Raw genomic sequence first — 6000 nt, forward strand, 5'->3', positions numbered from 1 at the left:
AGGCATTGTCTCCTATTAAATAATTTTGTGTTCCAGGATGGCATTTTCATGTTACCAACAAGGTTTTCGTTCAGCCCTTGTCAACAATTTCACAGTTATTTCTTTGATTCTTTTTAGTGTATTGTACTTAAAATGTCATCTTACATTTAGTTGTTTATTTCTTTGTCCCTCCTGATTGGACCAATCTATTGGTTGTAGTATGTGTAACGAAATGAGTGAACAAAAAAATCAAGCATTCTTTGTATTCGAAACAATGGGCTTTGTAAACAATAATCAACATTTTATCCATTATTGCTTCTTTTATTACTGCCTCAGTTGTTACTCAAACAGCCGGCACACGCAATAATGCGGGTAGCGCGTGGGCTGCTCTTGCATTCAATTCCCTTTCAGCCAATTGTTACCGTTTGCTACATTCTGCAGTTTCAATACTTCTACTTCAATTATTATACTAGGGTACCTGGCTAGATGAGTTACTATAGATGCTTGCATTGCAGCTAGACACCAGTTACCAGCCGTGTTAGATCAGCGCCTATGGAGTTCATTTGAAAGCCCAAGGTGGCGGTTTCGACCACGGCCGTGGTGACCCGATTCCTTTAAGGGCGGTGGGCGAAAACGCTCCTGTGTCGTGCACTTTGTGAATTGCGAAGCAGCTCAGATGGCGAAATTTGCTTCAGAGTTTCCCACTACGGCCTGCCTTGTAGTCACATCGCCATTCTCGAGCGTAAAACCACAGAATTCTATTTTTAGGAGCAGTCAACAAGTTCTTTACCTCGTCACAACCCCGAACTTCTAAACACACTGCAAGTAAAACTGAGAAACGCTCTTTCAAAAATTTTTAAAAATCAGTGAACCGAGTTGAATTCAATTTGTTGAAATGAGGAGAGAATGCTGAGTACTTTCACTAGCAGGTTGTTTTTGTCTAAGGGCAAAAAATTGTTTACGAAAATTCCTAAAATTCACTAGTTTAAAAAAAAAAGGCACACTTAAGGACAAGGCTTACCGACACGCAATTCTACACCAAAGTTGGAGGTCGCGGTTCTGTTAAGTGCATCTTCTACAGAATGTAAAGCGTACAAATTTGAAATATAAGTTGACAAGCTACGCGAGAAGTTGTACAAATTAGAGGTATACTTGGGAGGTGGAATGTAACACACCCATATTCTTTTCTCTTGAGATTTCTTAATAAGCACAGTTTATAGAATTGTGATACTGTTGCATGTTTCAGAATCAAGAAGTTACGTTCATGCTTGTTTATTTTTCAATTTCATCATTTAAAAAAAAAAAGAACAGCGTAACTACAACTGCTTCCCCAACTGGAGTGATCTTTTATAGTTTCAGCTTTAATCGGGACAAACTTTCTCAAACTCGGCTCAGTGTTTGCCGAGGAAAACAATATATCAATAGGCAGGTATTTAGACAGGAGATCCGCTGGTAATACTTCCGCTTATCAGCAAGCTTTAGCTCGGGTGTTGCTATCTAAATACATGTAAAAGGAGAATTCGTTTTTCTCGGCAACCACAGCACCAAATTTGGCGAGGTTTGTTAAATATAAAAGAAAAACTTAAAATCTAGTGACTTTGTTCTCGAATTTCTGATTTAGGTCGTCGATTTTTTATTAAATATAGTGGAAAATCTAAAATTTTGAGGAAACGAAACTATCAAGCTTACAGCTCTGTAACTCAGCAACGAGAAATGGTAATTCAATTTTGTGAACTGAATCTAATAGTACATCTGAAGCGGATAAAATTTATAAGTTACACATGAAGGTTAAAATATTTAGTAATATGGAAATACAGCTTTTGCAGAATCCTTGTAAACAACGTAACAAATTCACGTAAAATATAAAATGACACATCCAATTTATCCGCTTTGAATGATGTAATGGATGCCGTTAACAGCACAGCGATATCTATTTTTGTTGCAGAGAAACGAATTTGTAAATTTCGTGCTTATATTTTTTTTCAAACTTTTGAATTTTTGAAAATTTTGTAAACAAAACTCAGGACCTAACCCGAAATTCCGCTTCCAAAACTCACTAGAATTTAACGTTCTCTCTTATGCAAAAAAAAAATGTCATTAAAATCGGCCCAGGGGTTATCACAGGAAAACGTTTTTGCGCTTTACATGCATTTCAATAGGCCACGTTGGAGTTGGGTGCGAGCTAAAGCTTCCTCTTAAGTGTTAGCATTAATGGGAAGGAAAACAAACCACACTTACCATTAATTGGTTCCATAGTCCCGATGCCCGGGCCGGGCTGGTAAATGAGCGGATGTTGTTTTGAAGAGTTGCATAGTAGGAACATTTGTAAGTATTCCACAGATCCTCGGAAATTTTTTTCTTGTTATCGAGAGTTAAGATCGCTAAACTGTTACTGGCACTAAATGAGAACAGACAAAATGCAGATCAATAAAAGTAGCGCGACACGTTCAAACTTGCAAAGAAATCTGAAACAGCGATTATTTATCCAAAGTGTTTCTTTATAGAATAAACAAAATTTATAACAGTTACCTGTGGTAGATAGCACACTTCTAATCTTTCCACTCGATTGAAATAATGTCTTTGCGAAACCCCGCAAGAAGGCGAAAAGTAATTATTAAAGGGAAAATGTGCAGTAATTAACTGCTACAACTGAGTGGCTGTGTCATTTTCCCTTTAGTAATTTTCACTAGATTGCTCGAAGAACAGGGCATTATATGCAATATAAATGGAAATATATATTAACGAGATAATGACTGTTCGTTCCTCCCTGCCCCGCCATCTTGCGACAGGATGTTGCGCTGCCGTCCGATCAGACAAATCCGACCACCTCCATCTTCTTAAGAGATGACTGTCAAGGAAGCCCTGGACAATGCGACCCTACTTGCTCACGCAAAGTTCGACTCCCTCATGTTACTCACGGCTGTCTCGTCGAACGTTGCTGTCGGAGCACTACTGCAGCATTTGGTGCAGTAGTGCGTCCACGGAAAATCTGTACATGATTGTCCGAAATGAACAAACTTCAAACTTCAAACAACAACTTAATGGAATTCAAGGACGAACGTGTTCCCAGCGGCGCAGCTACCTTGGTTTGTGACACGTCTACCGATTGCGCCCCCCCCCCCCCTCTTCCAGCATCATTCCCTCGGCTCGTCTGTGACGCTTTGCACTCCTTGCAACATGGCGCCCGTGCGACTCCGCAACTCCTAATACGTGATGTCTATGACCACACACGAGTATTGACGTTGGCCGCTGAACACGTTGTTGTCTCCAATGCCAGCAAGCCAAGGTCCAACGACACATATCACAACCTTCAGGCCTTCTGGTTGCCTCTTCAGCGAACGTACACCTTGGCCAAGTTGGCCGATTGCCTCCATGCAAGAACAGCTGGTTACCGAACCTGTTGTGGTTCTTGGTTCTTGAACCAGTAACGCTCACATGCATTACTGGTTCATGCGGCGGCCTGTAGTTCTACAACTCAGCGACATCACGGCGGTATCAATCACCCTCGGACAGGGTACTGGGTCGGTAAATCGCTCCGGAGTTCCCACGAATATTGCCACCGATTGCGGTCGATCGTACATTCATCTCCGCGTTCATCCGGGCTTTGACTTCGTTGCTTTGGTGTAAGCCACATCAAGGCGACGGCGTACTCCTCGATGTCCCAAGGCATAGTTGAGCACCTCGGCCGTAATCTCAACGCTTCGATGATGGCGTCAGAGGCGTTGATGGAATGGAGGGCACACCTACCACTCATTCCACTCGCACGTAGCAGCTAATAGGAACTGGCGTTTCCTGTTGGGCATCGGAGCTTGTGCTCCGCACCACGCTAAACCTCCTGGCTACAGTTCATTATCTGACCCTCCACTTGCTCCACCAGTCGATGTCGGAGGTGTCAAGGGTGCCATAGGCGTCGTTTCTACAGCTCTGTAGAACATCACAACATACACAGCAGCCGTTTATCAAAGGTGCTTTATTGTGCGCACGTTTTTGTGCGACACAGTGCGATCAGACCACCACTGCTGGCGCCCTATAAAGGACCCTTCATAGTCGTAAAGCGTTGGCCCAAGCGCCCTTCGTTCCTCTACAGAGGACTCGAAGACACCGTCTCCCTTGATAGGATTAACTGTTCTTTTTCGATACTGACGTCAATCCTAGAGTACACCACGGGTCCGCGACAACCCGCCGCATGTTTTGCCACAGCGCAGCAGCAGCCAGCCCAGCGCTCTTAGGGATTCTTCGTGCACTTGGCGGCTTCCTTGCACGATGGAGCAAGGGAGGAGGAGAGGGGGTGCTACGGCGAGCCAGAATCGCCATTTGACGACGAAGTTAACGTTGAGCCTGCGCATGCTCAAGCAAGGTGGCATTCAGCCAGGTGTTTCCATTCGAAAAGCGATTCAATAAATTTGCGACACAAAGTTCGAGATACATCTTCCAAGAAAGCGCTTGCCAGTTGAGTTTTTAACGAAAAACTGACGGCGCATATTGAAAATTGCCAATTGTATCCGATGTGTTTCATAGGTATATCCGCTTGGAACGAGTACCAAGGATTGCATCGCTTTCAATATGTGCGCCTTCACGTAGGCAGTAAGAATGCGCTGTTTTTGCACTCACGTTATTTAACAAAAGGCCCTTTTATGCATTGAAGCAGACAAATAACTGGAGTGCGAATATATCTCGTTGTACACTTTGGGAATGAACACATTGAACGTAGTGCCATCGTGAGAATTACAAGTGGATAGGCCTTGGGAGCGCAACGGATACCATTCGTAAATTGCGATATTCACTGTAAAGGCATTAGTTACCAATTTATCGAATGAAATTTTGTTGACAAAAGTGAAATAGTAATAGTAATCGAGCTAAAACATTTCGAATAGCAGTAGCTGTAACAAGTGATATTAACAGAATAGTTTTCTACCTTAAGAAAACACAAGCACCCCTCACACTAAAACATATATATATATATATATATATATATATATATATATATATATATATATATATATAATCTTTCCCTTCACGAATGAAAACCAATTAAAGGGTTGCAGAAACGCTCAGATATTGTTATAAAGTCTGCTGATAAAGGACGAGCTATAGTAATGATGGACATTACTTACTACGTCAAGAAGCCTCAGAGGCAATTAACTCATGGCGGAATGTACAAGCGGGGGGGGGGGGGTGAGGGGGGGGGGGGGTTGTACTCCGGCAGTGCGTATTGGAGGCTGTGGTATTAAATTACGTATGTAAGTGATCTGGCGTAATGAGTGTGTCTAATGAACGATGCATAATTCTTCGTGTTGACCTGACAGAACTACAGACACCCTCTAGACAATATTTAGCGCAAAGTGCTAGGAGGTTATAAAAATATCGGCGCAACGTTATATTAGGTGGATCAAACAGAGCTTTCGTAAAAAAGTGCCCTGAGTTTTAGAACCTGTGATATGGCAGCAATCGGAAGCAGTGACATGCTTCCCATTGCCCCGACATGTCTGTAGGTTACATGTTTATATTTTCAGGAAATGGAGGGGTGGCCATGCTAAATACCATCTCCGACAATTTTTTTAACGTTCCTGGTCTACTTAGAAGCCTTACAAATAACTGATCGATTCTTCTTTTCTTTTTATTCTGTTTTCAAACGTCACGAGAGCTTCGTAGCTGGTTTTTGCTAAATCTTCCGTGAGCCAATCAAGGTACCTTGGTTGTATTTGGAGAAAATAAGGGGTGCGTTATGGGTAATATGGGCGTTATGGGGTAGGCTAACTTCAAAGTGAGGGCACAAGTTATGACCTTTGCCACGTATTACGGATGCAAGTGCTCCAGAGCTTTATCATTGTGTTTTACGAACAAAGCAGAATTTATCTCGCTGCTTTCGGAGATCTGCGAACTCAATGAGATAACGTTTAGCAAAAATAGGGAGGGGGCGATGCTATGCCATCAGCTACGGTTAATGATCTGGCGAAGTAAACTGTGTTGATGAATTACTGGCTTTCGGAAATTCCTTACAATAGGTGCTCCAAAGCGTTA

The sequence above is a fragment of the Dermacentor andersoni genome, chromosome 8 (assembly GCF_023375885.2).
Source record: "Dermacentor andersoni chromosome 8, qqDerAnde1_hic_scaffold, whole genome shotgun sequence".
Classification (NCBI taxonomy): Eukaryota; Metazoa; Arthropoda; class Arachnida; order Ixodida; family Ixodidae; genus Dermacentor; species Dermacentor andersoni.